Source organism: Engystomops pustulosus, chromosome 2, assembly GCF_040894005.1.
Source record: "Engystomops pustulosus chromosome 2, aEngPut4.maternal, whole genome shotgun sequence".
Lineage (NCBI taxonomy): Eukaryota > Metazoa > Chordata > Amphibia > Anura > Leptodactylidae > Engystomops > Engystomops pustulosus.
The window spans coordinates 22,324,403-22,341,007 of NC_092412.1; the positions used below are offsets into that span (position 1 = coordinate 22,324,403).

The 16,605-nt window shown below is 39.2% G+C and overlaps 1 protein-coding gene across 8 annotated transcripts in view; it reads right to left on the reverse strand.

Moving 5' to 3' along the window:
* Nucleotides 1-16,605, reverse strand: part of TENM4 (teneurin transmembrane protein 4) — a 907,493-nt gene that overhangs the window by 264,952 nt on the left and 625,936 nt on the right. The gene's annotated exons all lie outside the window — the stretch shown is intronic.

A 16,605-nucleotide genomic window follows, 5' to 3' on the forward strand; every position in this document is an offset into this window, starting at 1 on the left:
ATATTTCTGGACGGTATGTCCTCTCACTGCTGTGCTCTGTTCTCTCTGCAGACAGTGTCAGGTATTGTCCCTGACTGGGGAGATGTTTAATCATACCATTTTGCAATGTAGTTAGTAGCAGCTGGACTGTGAAATATGGATTTATATTCAGGGATTGTACTGGGGCTTGTCCTCACACTACTTAAAAGCCTTCTAATGTTGCAAAGTTGAGAAATTTTGGATAAATTCAAAGCAGAGAGCAAAGAGCACAGAGGTGTGAGGACATGCACAGGCTCCAAACCCCAAAATATAAATCCATATATCACAGTCCTGCTGCTATAAACAACATACACAAAGGTCTGATTACACATCTCTTCAGGGATAATACTGAACATCGGCTGCAAGGAGCAATATCCCCTGGAACTACAGTCCAGGAATATAAATCACAGTCCTACTGGTGCTAACAACATACACAAAGTTATGATTACGCATCTCTCCAAAGACAGTGGGGCAGATTTACTTACCCGGTCCATTCACGATCCAGCGGCGCGTTCTCTGCGGTGGATTCGGGTCCGGCCGGGATTCATTAAGGTAGTTCCTCCGCCGTCCACCAGGTGGCGCTGCTGCGCTGAAAAGCATCGGAATGCGCTGGAGTTCACCGAGCCGGGCTGAGTGAAGGTAAGTGCAAGCTCCGCGACAGATTTTTTGTTTTAAATGCGGAGGTTTTTCCAAATGCGTCGGGTTTTCGTTCGGCCACGCCCCCCGATTTCCATCGCGTGCATGCCAGCGCCGATGCGCCACAATCCGATCGCTTGCGCCAAAATCCCGGGGCAATTCAGGGGAAATTGGCGCAAATCGGAAATATTCGGTTAACACGTTGGGAAAATGCGGGCCCTTAGTAAATGACCCCCAATATCTAACACTTTATGCACAGAACACAGCAGTGTGCACCTGGAGAAGCTACAGTCCTGGAATATAAATCCATGTTTTATAGTCTTGCTGCAACTAACACAAAGATATGATGATTACACACTGTCTCCAGAGAGCTAAGAGCACAGCAGTGTGAGGACACGCCCCCAGTACAATCCTTGTATATAAATTCATATATCACAATCCTACTGCTCATAACACCATACACAAAGTTCTGGTTACACATCTCTCTAGGGAAAATGCTCACACCTGCTGAACAGCAAGGACATGTAATCAGAATTTAAAGGGGAGACATTTATCACCTATCAGCTGGTGACAAGTGGTAGATGAGTGGAGGTCTGACTGTGACCCCTGCCCTAACCCCTCGTTGAACACTTCTGTGCTCACTCCTCATTATTATCCCTGAGCAGTCAGATACCCCGAACTATCCCTTTAAGTCAAGAAATGGGCTCCAGATTCTACATATTTAGTGCCAGGTAGGGGTATTTGTGTGTAAGTGGGTTGGGAGTTGGGGGGGGGGGTTAATACTTTTGATATTGTCGGACCCCAGACACACACGGCTTCAGTGGTAATGAGTCCAGTTGCTGGTTGCAACTTCTCTCAGGAGGTTCCAGTTCTAAAGATAATATTTTTCCCGGGAAGTTGGATTGTGTGACAAATGAGGGATTAGGACATCTCAGCAATGAGCACTTGTGTTTTCTCAAAAAACATTCCCGTGTTCCCCCCTCTCTCTTCTCAGACGCCTTTCATCTGACACCAGTCAAAGTCCGGACTTCAAAAAATTCCTCTAAAATGTTAATTGTATCTCTTCTTCATGTTCTATATCCAGATCCCTTTAAGACACTTTAAAGTGGACCGCCACCCACAAAAACCAAGACATAAAGAATGAATGTAACTGCAGCCCTAGACTCTGCTGCGGGTGTTTCTGTTGGATTACTCACCTCCCCAGTCAGGTATCTTCTACATCAGACAATGACTTGAAGTCACAGATACAACCTCCTTGTATTCTAGCCTCCATGACACTAAGAGAAGGTCTCCCATTCCAGGCAATCAGAAGGGCAGATGGTAAGGATTTTTTTAAATGCTTTTGTCCTCCTCCTTCCAAGACTGGCATTCACTCTGATAACTCTGCTGAGTCCATCTCGCTAGCACAAGACGGACTGGACCCACAATGTATCAGATTGCATAGAAGTCTATGGAGTCTATGGAGAGGGAAAGGGGAAGTTGCTATAGTGAAAAAGAATACACACAGGTACAGACAAAAGCTGCTGAAGATATTAGTAAGTATCTATCACACCCCATGTGCTTTTTTCACATTAGTTTAGGTCAGTATTCTCTATGACTATTCTATGATTTGGAGAAGATGCTTCTGATGCTTCCGTTACAGTATACAGTCTTGACAATGATCTGGGAGCTGAACACGCTGGGCTCAGGACTGATACACTGTAACAAAGTATCAGAGAGATTTGTGCAGCTGTTGCTGATTTATTTAGCTCACATAGCATTGCTGATTTATTTAGCTCACAGAGCATTGTCTAGATTTGATATAATTGTATATAAAGGCTGCAAACCCTGCACATAGCTAGTCCTGCTTTCAGCTGAGAATATATATTTGAGTGTTACAATGTATCAGAATAGAATACACGCTGTTTAGCTCACAGAGCATTGTCTATATTTGATATACTTGTATCCAAAGGCTGCAAACACTGCGCATAGCTAGTCCTGCTCTTAGCTGAGAATATTTATTTGAGTATTACAATATATCAGTATAGAATCCATGCCATTTAGCTCACAGAGCATTGTTTAAATTGGATAAAATTGTATCCAAAGGCTGCAAACCCTACACATAGCTAGTCCTGCTCTCAGCTGAGAATATATTTGAGTGTTACAATGTATCAGAATAGAATACACGCTGTTTAGCTCACAGAGCATTGTCTATATTTGATATACTTGTATCCAAAGGCTGCAAACACTGCGCATAGCTAGTCCTGCTCTCAGCTGAGAATATTTATTTGAGTATTACAATATATCAGTATAGAATCCATGCCATTTAGCTCACAGAGCATTGTCTAGATTGGATATAGTTGTATCCAAAGGCTGTAAACACTGCGCAAAGCTAGTCCTGCTCTCAACTGAGAATATACACTCACCGGCCACTTTATTAGGTACACCTGTCCAACTGCTCGTTAACACTTAATTTCTAATCAGCCAATCATATGGCGGCACCTCAGTGCATTTAGGCATGTAGACATGGTCAAGACAATCTCCTGCAGATCACACCGAGCATCAGTATGGGGAAGAAAGGTGATTTGTGGCCTTTGAACGTGGCATGGTTGTTGGTGCCAGAAGGGCTGGTCTGAGTATTTCAGAAACTGCTGATATACTGGGATTTTCACGCACAACCATCTCTAGGGTTTACAGAGAATGGTCCGAAAAAGAAAAAACATCCAGTGAGCGGCAGTTCTGTTTGCGGAAATGCCTTGTTGTTGCCAGAGGTCAGAGGAGAATGGGCAGACTGGTTCGAGCTGATAGAAAGGCAACAGTGACTCAAATCACCACCCGTTACAACCAAGGTAGGCAGAAGAGCATCTCTGAACGCACAGTACATCGAACTTTGAGGCAGATGGGCTACAGCAGCAGAAGACCACACCGGGTGCCACTCCTTTCAGCTAAGAACAGGAAACTGAGGCTACAATTTGCACAAGCTCATCGAAATTGGACAGTAGAAGATTGGAAAAACGTTGCCTGGTCTGATGAGTCTCGATTTCTGCTGCGACATTCGGATGGTAGGGTCAGAATTTGGCGTCAACAACATGAAAGCATGGATCCATCCTGCCTTGTATCAACGGGTCAGGCTGGTGGTGGTGGTGTCATGATGTGGGGAATATTTTCTTGGCACTCTTTGGGCCCCTTGGTAGCAATTGAGCATCGTTGCAACGCCACAGCCTACCTGAGTATTGTTGCTGCCCATGTCCATCCCTTTATGAGCACAATGTACCCTGTAACATCTGATGGCTACTTTCAGCAGGATAATGCGCCATGTCATAAAGCTGGAATCATCTCAGACTGGTTTCTTGAACATGACAATGAGGTCACTGGACACAAATGGCCTCCACAGTCACCAGATCTCAATCCAATAGAGCATCTTTGGGATGTGGTGGAACGGGAGATTCGCATCATGGATGTGCAGCCGACAAATCTGCGGCAACTGTGTGATGCCATCATGTCAATATGGACCAAAATCTCTGAGGAGCTTCCAGCACCTTGTTGTATCTATGCCACGAAGAATTGAGGCAGTTCTGAAGGCAAAAGGGGGTCCAACCCGTTACTAGCATGGTGTACCTAATAAAGTGGCCGGTGAGTGTATATTTCAGTGTTACAATATATCAGTATAGAATCCAGGCCGTTTGGCTCACAGAGCATTGTCTACATTGGATATAATTTTATCCAAAGGCTGCAAACACTGCAGCTGAGAATTGCATGCAGTCATGTACACAGTTATAACCAGTGAAAATCATTCACTGATACCGTAGCAAGCAGAGGTCTTGAAAAAAAAAGTGGAGCATAACTGAAATATGAGGATTATTAGACAGTTCTAGAACTTTATTTTGCAGAATCGAGTTAATTTGATGGCTGAGACATTTTTTAAAAATGTTTTATATTTTAGGGATGAAGCATTGGCTGTGTGTGTGGACGTCATGCCCTGTGCACCCCCATAGTCTGCTATGTGATTGTGCTCAGTGGAGCGGCGCAGGCTTCGGCCTATTCGCACTGTCGCACATCGCGCTCTGGCTACCTGCAGCAGAACATGTGTCTGACTAGAAACGCGCGGCGTGTAGCAGATTTCACGGCCCGTCATTTACACAATTACAATGGAGTCATAATAGACGTCGCTATGCATGAGCGGGGACAAGCAATTTATCCACAATGGGCCCCAGCAGGGAGTTTGTTATTTAGATATTTTTTTAAATTTTTATTACTTTTTTTTCAAAATCCAATGAAGTGAAGTGTCAGTCTGATTCTGTAGGCCGCGCTCTGATCAAAGATACTCGCTGCTTTCTCTGCCTGCGTCAACAAGACCCCAATTTCCACACTGCAGACCATTGTCCATCACCTCAGTATATTACTCAGGAGGAAGAGACAGAAGCAGGAGGAGGTGTGATGGAAGGATCTAGAACTTTCTACAGAGAATGTATACTGTGCCATACTATGTATATCTATCTCAAGTCAATCAATCAATCTCATATCTATTTACTCTATCTATCATCTATCTATCATCTATCTATCTACCTCTTATCTATCTACCTCTTATCTATCTACCTCTTATCTATCTATCTATCATCTATCTATCTACCTATCTGTCATCTATCTATCTCATATCTATCATCTATATATCTCATATTTCATATCTATCAATCAATTTATTTATCTATATCATATCATATCTATCTATTTTATATCTATCTCATATCTATCTATCTCATATATAGATAGATATGAGAAAGATAGATAGATAGATAGATAGATATGAGATAGATAGATATGAGATAGATAGATAGATAGATAGATATGACATAGATAGATAGATAGATAGATAGATAGATAGATATGAGATAGATAGATAGATAGATAGATAGATATGAGATAGATATGAGATAGATAGATAGATAGATAGATAGATAGATAGATAGATAGGAGATAGATAGATATGACATAGATAGATAGATAGATAGATAGATAGATAGATATGAGATAGATAGATAGATAGATAGATAGATAGATTTAGAACCTTCCTGAATCTATACATTGAGACCATGTAGAGAGTTCATGAGGTCAGCATTGGATAGGGTCAGATAACATCTCCCAGGATATTGCAGCAGACGTCTTAGAAGTCCACGTCCGTCTCCTGGTGCCATCGTCAGATGTAGAAGAAGTGATGACTCATCATAGAAAGTGGAAGATAAATCTGTAGAGATGTCAGGGCAGAGTCGATAATCAATGTCATTATGAGTGTGATTATGTAAGTTCACGACGTCTCGCGGAGAGACATACGAGCCTCGGCGTGACAGTAATTACACATCATGGAGGTGTCTATTATTAAAGGGGAAGGAGCGACACCGCTGCACTGAGCCAAAACTGAGACGGATTATGAGTCATGTGACTATACATCACCATGAACTCTCAGTCACCTTTAACCGAGTCACCCAACACTGTGACCCTTCATTGCACCCATGGCCATCCCCGAGAACCGGGTGGCCATTGGAAGGTTTCTTTACTAATTTGACATGTTAAGTAACCTACATTTCCAATAAATTTTTTATTCAACTGCATGCACATGAGCTGCAATACTGGACACATCCAGGGGTGGCGCTCTATCTGGGAAGAAAACAAGTGTATTTTAGAATTCTAGATAATCTCTTTGATCAGGAAAACTCGCTCTCTATACAGGTCCAGAAAAATTTGGATGCTAAATTACTGTGTCTGTGGTATTGTAGTTCTGCCTCCTCTTAAAGGGGTTGTGTCACAAACAACATCCCCTAGACATAGGATTGGGAATGATTGTCTGTTCGCTGGGGGTCTCACACCGAAGAACTTGCAGCGATGACCAGAAGGTGGAGCCTAAAGAATGAATGAAGTGGAGGTGGCTAATCTCGATCTGCATTCTATTTCCTACCTACCATGGGCCTGTAAAGGGGTCTTAGAGGATTAGAATATGTGGTGCTATCCAGAAACAGTGCCCCCCCTGTCTATTAATGGTATTGCGGGATCCCTGTGTTCACTGGTTATCGGATGTCCTGGTATGTAGTGCAATCAACTAAGATTACAATAGTATCCAGCAACAAGTGTTGCTTTTCTCTGCAGCACTCCCACAGGGTACAGGAGGTATTGCACCACAATCAATATACTGTTCCTGTAATGAATGGTTGGTGGGTCCTCCAGAAAAACTTACTGATTGCTCCAGCTGAGTTCAGATGGAAAGAGGTCTCCTCTGTATGATCTCCGGGGATCGGTGTGTGAACTAAAAAGATCACATGCCAGTTATGGCTACCGATTCCTGTGTTGCCCCGGCACTGGGGAAGTTCCTGGGGTCACAGGACTCAGTTCATCCAATGACTGGCTGATTCTTACCACAAAGTGAAGTCCCTATGTACAATGAAAGTAAAATCCTGTGTCTGAGGAGGCCACTCATTGAATGAGTATACACTGAGCCCCCAGAATGGATGCAGGCCCAAATACCGGCAGCACAGGATCAATACTGGAGCCGGAAGGTGGAGCAGAGTAAGTATATGTTCTTTTTTTCCCCCAACTTGGCCCATAGTGATTTTCAAAATTTATGAAAAACCCTTTAATAAATAAACAATTGGAGTAGGATCATCAATGATCAGTTATTCTGGAAATCCTCCTGGGGCAGGGATGACTGCAGAGAGGGGCCACAGGGGTGTTAAAATTCATCATGTGGGCCATCATGACCTTGTAAATTGGTTGAGAGGTCAAAAAAGGGACCAATTAACATTAAATGGGAGTGACTTGCAAATGTGTACAAATTGCGCCCCCTAGTGGTGGATTATACTACATGGAAACTGAGTTTTTCCATATTAACCTCATCTAATATCTCTGTGGCCTTCTCCCACTTTGTTGCTTCAACTTTTTTATACAAGTGGAATAAATGTTGCACAAGTTTCTTCAGACAACCACAAAATTTGAGTGGGTATCGAAATGATGAATCTATAGGGAAACGTATACTTGGTAAAACTTATGAACAGAGCTGTAACAGGACTTGTAGCTTTAAATACAAGCTATAAAAAACCTCTGCCCATAAAAGAGTAAAAAAAAAATAAAACATGTAACTTTGTAACTCGAGGGTCTGTTACTTTTCTAAGAAACTACTTATTTCTGCTTAAAGAACAGAAAAAAAAAAAATCAGATTTAATGCGTGAAAATAAAAACTGGATTTCTCCCGGCTGCGGGATTCCTGCCATCTGCTCTGTCTTTTTCAACACATAAAATCAAAACTACATTGAAGAGACATTTATGCAGCGGCGGATTACAATATAGCCAGAAGGGGGAGAGATCACATGTCATAAAAAGTACCGCTGAGAACAGTCAACATATGGCCTCACTGACTACAATCCCTGCATCCATATCACACAATGCAGAGCATAGAAGAACCAATAGACAAAATATATAGGGACACTATTATAGTAGTTATATTCTTGTACATAGGGGCAGTATTATAGTAGTTATATTCTTGTACATAGGGGGCAGTATTATAGTAGTTATATTCTTGTACATAGGGGGCAGTATTATAGTAGTTATATTCTTGTACATAGGGGGCAGTATTATAGTAGTTATATTCTTGTACACAGGGGGCAGTATTATAGTAGTTATATTCTTGCACATAGGGGGCAGTAGTATAGTAGTTATATTCTTGTACACAGGGGGCAGTATTATAGTCGTTATATTCTTGTACATAGGAGGCAGTATTATAGTAGTTATATTCTTGTACATAGGGGGCAGTATTATAGTAGTTATATTCTTGTACATAGGGGGCAGTATTATAGTAGTTATATTCTTGTACATAGGGGACAGTAGTATAGTAGTTATATTCTTGTACATAGGGGGCAGTATTATAGTAGTTATATTCTTGTACATAGGGGGCAGTATTATAGTAGTCATTTTCTTGTACATAGGGGACAGTATTATAGTAGTTATATTCTTGTACATAGGGGGCATTATTATAGTACTTATATTCTTGTACATAGGGGGCAGTATTATAGTAGTTATATTCTTGTACATAGGGGGCAGTATTATAGTAGTTATATTCCTGTACATAGGGGGCAGTATTATAGTAGTTATATTCTTGTACATAGGGGGCAGTATTATAGTAGTTATATTCTTGTACATAGGGGCAGTATTGTAGTAGTTATATTCCTGTACATAGGGGGCGGTATTATAGTAGTTATATTCCTGTACATAGGGGGCGGTATTATAGTAGTTATATTCCTGTACATAGGGGGCAGTATTATAGTAGTTATATTCTTGTACATAGGGAGAAGTATTATAGTAGTTATATTCTTGTACATAGGAGTCAGTATTATAGTAGTTATATTCTTGTACATAGGGGGCAGTATTATAGTAGTTATATTCTTGAACATAGGAAGAAGTATTATAGTAGTCATATTCTTGTACATAGGGGGCAGTATTATAGTAGTTATATTCTTGTACATAGGGGGCAGTATTATAGTAGTTATATTCTTGTACATAAGGAGAAGTATTATAGTAGTCATATTCTTGTACATAGGGGGCAGTATTATAGTAGTTATATTCTTGTACATAGGGGGCAGTATTATAGTAGTTATATTCTTGTACATAGGAGGCAGTATTATAGTAGTTATATTCTTGTACATAGGGGCAGTATTATAGTAGTTATATTCTTGTACATAGGGGGCAGTATTATAGTAGTTATATTCTTGTACATAGGGGGCAGTATTATAGTAGTTATATTCTTGTACACAGGGGGCAGTATTATAGTAGTTATATTCTTGTACACAGGGGGCAGTATTATAGTAGTTATATTCTTGTACATAGGGGGCAGTATTATAGTAGTTATATTCTTGTACATAGGGGGCAGTATTATAGTAGTTATATTCTTGTACATAAGGAGAAGTATTATAGTAGTCATATTCTTGTACATAGGGGGCAGTATTATAGTAGTTATATTCTTGTACATAGGGGGCAGTATTATAGTAGTTATATTCTTGTACATAGGAGGCAGTATTATAGTAGTTATATTCTTGTACATAGGGGCAGTATTATAGTAGTTATATTCTTGTACATAGGGGGCAGTATTATAGTAGTTATATTCTTGTACATAGGGGGCAGTATTATAGTAGTTATATTCTTGTACACAGGGGGCAGTATTATAGTAGTTATATTCTTGTACATAGGGGGCAGTATTATAGTAGTTATATTCTTGTACACAGGGGGCAGTATTATAGTAGTTATATTCTTGTACATAGGGGGCAGTATTATAGTAGTTATATTCTTGTACACAGGGGGCAGTATTATAGTCGTTATATTCTTGTACATAGGAGGCAGTATTATAGTAGTTATATTCTTGTACATAGGGGACAGTATTATAGTAGTTATATTCTTGTACATAGGGGACAGTAGTATAGTAGTTATATTCTTGTACATAGGGGGCAGTATTATAGTAGTTATATTCTTGTACATAGGGGGCAGTATTATAGTAGTCATTTTCTTGTACATAGGGGACAGTATTATAGTAGTTATATTCTTGTACATAGGGGGCATTATTATAGTACTTATATTCTTGTACATAGGGGGCAGTATTATAGTAGTTATATTCTTGTACATAGGGGGCAGTATTATAGTAGTTATATTCCTGTACATAGGGGGCAGTATTATAGTAGTTATATTCTTGTACATAGGGGGCAGTATTATAGTAGTTATATTCTTGTACATAGGGGCAGTATTATAGTAGTTATATTCCTGTACATAGGGGGCGGTATTATAGTAGTTATATTCCTGTACATAGGGGGCGGTATTATAGTAGTTATATTCCTGTACATAGGGGGCAGTATTATAGTAGTTATATTCTTGTACATAGGGAGAAGTATTATAGTAGTTATATTCTTGTACATAGGAGTCAGTATTATAGTAGTTATATTCTTGTACATAGGGGGCAGTATTATAGTAGTTATATTCTTGTACATAGGGAGAAGTATTATAGTAGTCATATTCTTGTACATAGGGGGCAGTATTATAGTAGTTATATTCTTGTACATAGGGGGCAGTATTATAGTAGTTATATTCTTGTACATAAGGAGAAGTATTATAGTAGTCATATTCTTGTACATAGGGGGCAGTATTATAGTAGTTATATTCTTGTACATAGGGGGCAGTATTATAGTAGTTATATTCTTGTACATAGGAGGCAGTATTATAGTAGTTATATTCTTGTACATAGGGGCAGTATTATAGTAGTTATATTCTTGTACATAGGGGGCAGTATTATAGTAGTTATATTCTTGTACATAGGGGGCAGTATTATAGTAGTTATATTCTTGTACATAGGGGGCAGTATTATAGTAGTTATATTCTTGTACACAGGGGGCAGTATTATAGTCGTTATATTCTTGTACATAGGAGGCAGTATTATAGTAGTTATATTCTTGTACATAGGGGGCAGTATTATAGTAGTTATATTCTTGTACATAGGGGACAGTAGTATAGTAGTTATATTCTTGTACATAGGGGGCAGTATTATAGTAGTTATATTCTTGTACATAGGGGGCAGTATTATAGTAGTCATTTTCTTGTACATAGGGGACAGTATTATAGTAGTTATATTCTTGTACATAGGGGGCATTATTATAGTACTTATATTCTTGTACATAGGGGGCAGTATTATAGTAGTTATATTCTTGTACATAGGGGGCAGTATTATAGTAGTTATATTCCTGTACATAGGGGGCAGTATTATAGTAGTTATATTCTTGTACATAGGGGGCAGTATTATAGTAGTTATATTCTTGTACATAGGGGCAGTATTATAGTAGTTATATTCCTGTACATAGGGGGCGGTATTATAGTAGTTATATTCCTGTACATAGGGGGCGGTATTATAGTAGTTATATTCCTGTACATAGGGGGCAGTATTATAGTAGTTATATTCTTGTACATAGGGAGAAGTATTATAGTAGTTATATTCTTGTACATAGGAGTCAGTATTATAGTAGTTATATTCTTGTACATAGGGGGCAGTATTATAGTAGTTATATTCTTGTACATAGGGAGAAGTATTATAGTAGTCATATTCTTGTACATAGGGGGCAGTATTATAGTAGTTATATTCTTGTACATAGGGGGCAGTATTATAGTAGTTATATTCTTGTACATAAGGAGAAGTATTATAGTAGTCATATTCTTGTACATAGGGGGCAGTATTATAGTAGTTATATTCTTGTACATAGGGGGCAGTATTATAGTAGTTATATTCTTGTACATAGGGGGCAGTATTATAGTAGTTATATTCTTGTACATAGGGGGCAGTATTATAGTAGTTATATTCTTCTACATAGGGGCAGTATTATAGTAGTTATATTCTTGTACATAGGGGGCGGTATTATAGTAGTTATATTCTTGCACATAGGGGGCAGTATTATAGTAGTTATATTCTTGTACATATGAGGCAGTATTATAGTAGTTATATTCTTGTACATAGGGGGCAGTATTATAGTAGTTAGGAGGCAGTATTATAGTAGTTATATTCTTGTACATAGGGGGCAGTATTATAGTAGTTTTATTCTTGTACATAGGAGGCTGTATTATAGTAGTTATATTCTTGTACATAGGGGGCAGTATTATAGTAGTTATATTCTTGTACATAGGGGGCAGTATTATAGTAGTTATAGTCTTGTACATAGGGGGCAGTATTATCATAGTATCAGTCTTGTACATAGGGGGCAGTATTATAGTAGATATATTCTTGTAAATAGGGGGCAGTATTATAGTAGTTATTTTCTTGTACATAGGGGGCTGTATTATAGTAGTTAAATTCTTGTACATAGGGGGCAGTATTATAGTAGTTATATTCTTGTACATAGGGGCAGTATTATAGTAGTTATATTCTTGTACATAGGGGGCAGTATTATAGTAGTTATATTCTTGTACATAGGGGGGCAGTAGTATTATAGTAGTTATATTCTTGTACATAGGGGGCAGTATTATAGTAGTTCTTTTCTTGTACATAGGTTGCAGCAGTATAATAGAAATAATGATTACAGTAGAAAATACTACTACTAAAACGCGTATGATATATATTTTCAACTCTGATGATACAATAATACATTTATTAACTATTGTGGAATGCAATAAATGTCTGAGTACAGCAAAAAAAAAAACCATATATTTTGACAGTCTTGAGGTTGAATTGTTTTTCCTTTGCTCCAGGTAGTATCAGATAGTCTGGCTCATTACGTGTGTGTATATCAGCATATGATGGACGTGTGGCCTCCATTGTCAGGCTGCAGGTGCGGTGAGGATCAGGAGTATATTAGCCAGAAGCAGACGTTTCCCTGGATGCTGCTATATACCTCCAGCTACGTCTCTACTACAGCTGCACAAAACAAATCAGCCCCCGCTCCCGCTCCTCGCAGGCCGCTTCTCTCTCTCTCCAGAACATGTGGAGAATAGGATTTCGCCAGGTCTGTTTTTTTCCAGTTCGGGGCTAAAAATACTCATTTGGCTGCTGAGTGCTCCCCAGAAAGCGATATTCACTACTGTGGGGGATCTCTCTATCGCTGGCAAATTACCTTCTATGTGTCAGGAAAACATGTTTTTTTTTGCTTCTGCTCTCTATAAGCTGCAGGAAACCTGATTTTCAGTTATAAACCTGGGGCACTGCCTGCCAAAAACATGATTTGGGGCCAATTCACTTCTTTGTGGCCAGGACATGTACTGAGAGAAGGAGGAGGACCTAATACAAGCACATGTCACATTACCAATGGGAACCTGTAATACCTTCTTTATCCTGTGGGGGCACTGTAGTAAAACTGAACAATTACTGACCCCAACACCCACAGTTGACCAAATATCCTGGTGGTGGGGTTGTAATTTTGTTAGGAAATCCATCAGTAAGTGTTCAGTTTTACTGCAGTGCCCCCAAGGGATAAAGAAGGTATTACAGGTTCCCATTGGTAATGTAACATGTGGTTGTATTAGGTCCTCCGGTTTGAGTTATAGTCTTTGAAGCCAGCTGCTCACCTTTTGGATCTCTACAATCCTGTGGGCTGGGGCAAGTAAAAATATCAAATGCACTTACCTAGCTATGACTGGGTCAAAAGTGTAATATGGGTCTAAAGTAAATGATATTGGATACCAAATTTTAGTGGAGCATGCGTTATCTGGTAGGATTAACCCATACCTCAGGTTGCATAGTAATGCATGCAGTGCAACAAATGGTATTTATAAGTCACATGGACAAGCAGGGGCAAAAAATTGACACATGTGAGCAGAAGAAATGATCATAAATGACAAAAAGTAACAAAACCTGTCCATCACACATAACAGGGAGTTACTGATCACATAACAGGAACTAGTGAAACCATTCCAGGAAGTGATAAACCATCTATTACATGTGACAGGAAGTGGTTAACTGTCAATCATAAGAACAGGAAGTGGATAGCCATCAATCATAAGAACAGGAATTGGTTAGCCATCTATCATAAGTAACAGGAAGTGGTTAGCCGTCTATCAAGAAGAGGTTTCCTGTCTAATGCGATTGACAGTGAAAAGCTTTTAATCACTTTTAATATAAAAATTTTCTATTTTCATATATTTTTATATATTTTTTAATAATGTTTGAAATAATGTTTATAAAAAAATTTTTTACCCTCTCAGCAATGCAATGTTTTATCGTATGCACAACCAGCAATAATTTGCATATGTATTTTTACTTTATCGATTCATATATTTACTAAAACCCATATTTTAAGTACCATTGCCATTTTTTACACTTATTGTTATCAAGCACTTTTACTATCTATTCTCTTATTCTTCAAAAAATTGTATTGCTCCATTTATTTATTTATTTTTTGTGTATTTTGTAAATGTACTTCGTTTTCAGTCTCACACCACTTGAGAAAGGAGTCCTAGCTACTCCGAAACGCGTTGTGACCCGAGATATTTCAAATAAATGCTTCTTTAACCATGATGTACCATACCAGAGTTTGTGAGTGCGCCACAACAGATAACTCTCTACCTACCTCCACATGTGACAGGAAGCAGTTAGCTGTCTATCAAATGTGACAGGAAGTGGTAAAACTTATCCATTGTAAGTGACAGGAAGCTGTAAAATACAATATTTTCACATTTTTAATGTACATTACAGTATTTTTATAAACTTTTTACCCAGGGAGCTTCCCTTTAACCTAAGAAACAGATGAGATCTGACTGGAAATCACTTTTCCCAAAAAAAGGTGATACCTTTTCCTAACAATCCGATTAATTCCAAACTATATCTTCACTATTTAATGAATGAAATTTAAGAAAAGTCCAATGTCAGATCCTCAAAATATTTTCTGCTTTTTAAATCACAAATATCTAAAAAAATAACTAAAAAGGAAAATAAGTGTAAAAAAACCAATATCCCTAAAAATAAAATACAAATGGATTTAAAATTATATAAATGTATTTTTGCAGGGTAATTCATTCCAAAAAAATTGCTTTAGACAACCGCCAACTCTTCATCATCAACATCAGCCCCTGTCTAAAAAACACGGTCACCGACTCCCTCATATTTACAAGTATAATTGCAGTAAAAGTCGGGTCCTGGTGCTACGGGAGCCTCAGGAGGCCTCGGTATAATTGCCAGACGTGCCTCTGGTGCGCTCCCACTCGTCAGACCCCTCTCTCCACTAAATGTCACGCTGCCACTTAAGTGCCTAATGTACTGCAAGGTTCAAATAGTTACAGCAATTTAGAAGCTGGGAGAGAAATCGTAGGGAAACGTTTCCTTCCCAGCTACTTATCACATTTAGGTGTATAATAAAGCCATTAGACTTAAAAGGTTTTTACAGTTTTTCCTCCGTTAGGCGCATATTATGGGATCAGTCAATTCCAAATCTCACTTCCTTATACATCTCATTTTTTCCATCTTTGAGACTAATAAGTCTGAGTGAGTTTTGACCCCCCCCCCCCCATCATATCCCGTGTATCAGTGGTTATTTACTAATATAATAATCTATCTACCTAATAGATAGGAAAGTGGGCGACAACCCCTGTGGGGGTCAGTTATTTGGGTTGTAATGGTTGTCACTTAAGAAAAATAGGAAATGACTCTATAGACATTTTTGGTGGATTAGAGACTTGTTTCGACTTGTGATACATATTATTGACTACTAACGGAAAGTACTGTATATGGGGACATTTGATTGGTCAGGCCGGCAGATGTTGTGGACGTGGAGGAGAGGACTTGTTGACTTTCAACACGCCCTGTCCTTTGATGTTCAGGGAACATAAGAAACCAACATTGTATCATTCTCCTCGATTTCCCTATGTGTGTGGTGGAACCAAGAGGAACATCTAGAGAAAGTGTATGGGTACCTTTAAGGGGTACCACCATTGTATCCAATCCCATTTCACCGGGATGCATACATACATACATACATTCCAATTTGCCTGAGATTCGAATGGTTGGGTTTTGACCAAGCGATCGAGAGAAAGAGTGGCCAAAAGTACATAGATGAAAGGAGCGTAGATTCCATGGGAATTGATGAGCAGATCACACATTTACACCAGTACGCCAACCTCTTAAAGGTACTATACTATTGCAGTGGAGTCCCACGCTCAGCCTGAGGAGGTGATCAGATGTCTTCTATATAAATGGGTTAGTCTGTAGTGAAACAACCCCTTTAACCTGTGTGTATGACTCCCATTGTTATACCGAGGGGCCTAGGGGTGATGTTACCCATAACACAACCCATGCAACTACATGTGAAAGAACGGGGGATCAGATTGGCCCATTCTACTGGTGGGACATAGTCATCTCCCCTACACCGGTTGTTTGGAAAAGAGCCACTTTAGGAAATTTGAGACACCAATCCCATTACACCTTCCCGCCCATAAACTATAAACTTCCCTACATCCTCAGAAGGGTAACGCCTGTATGAT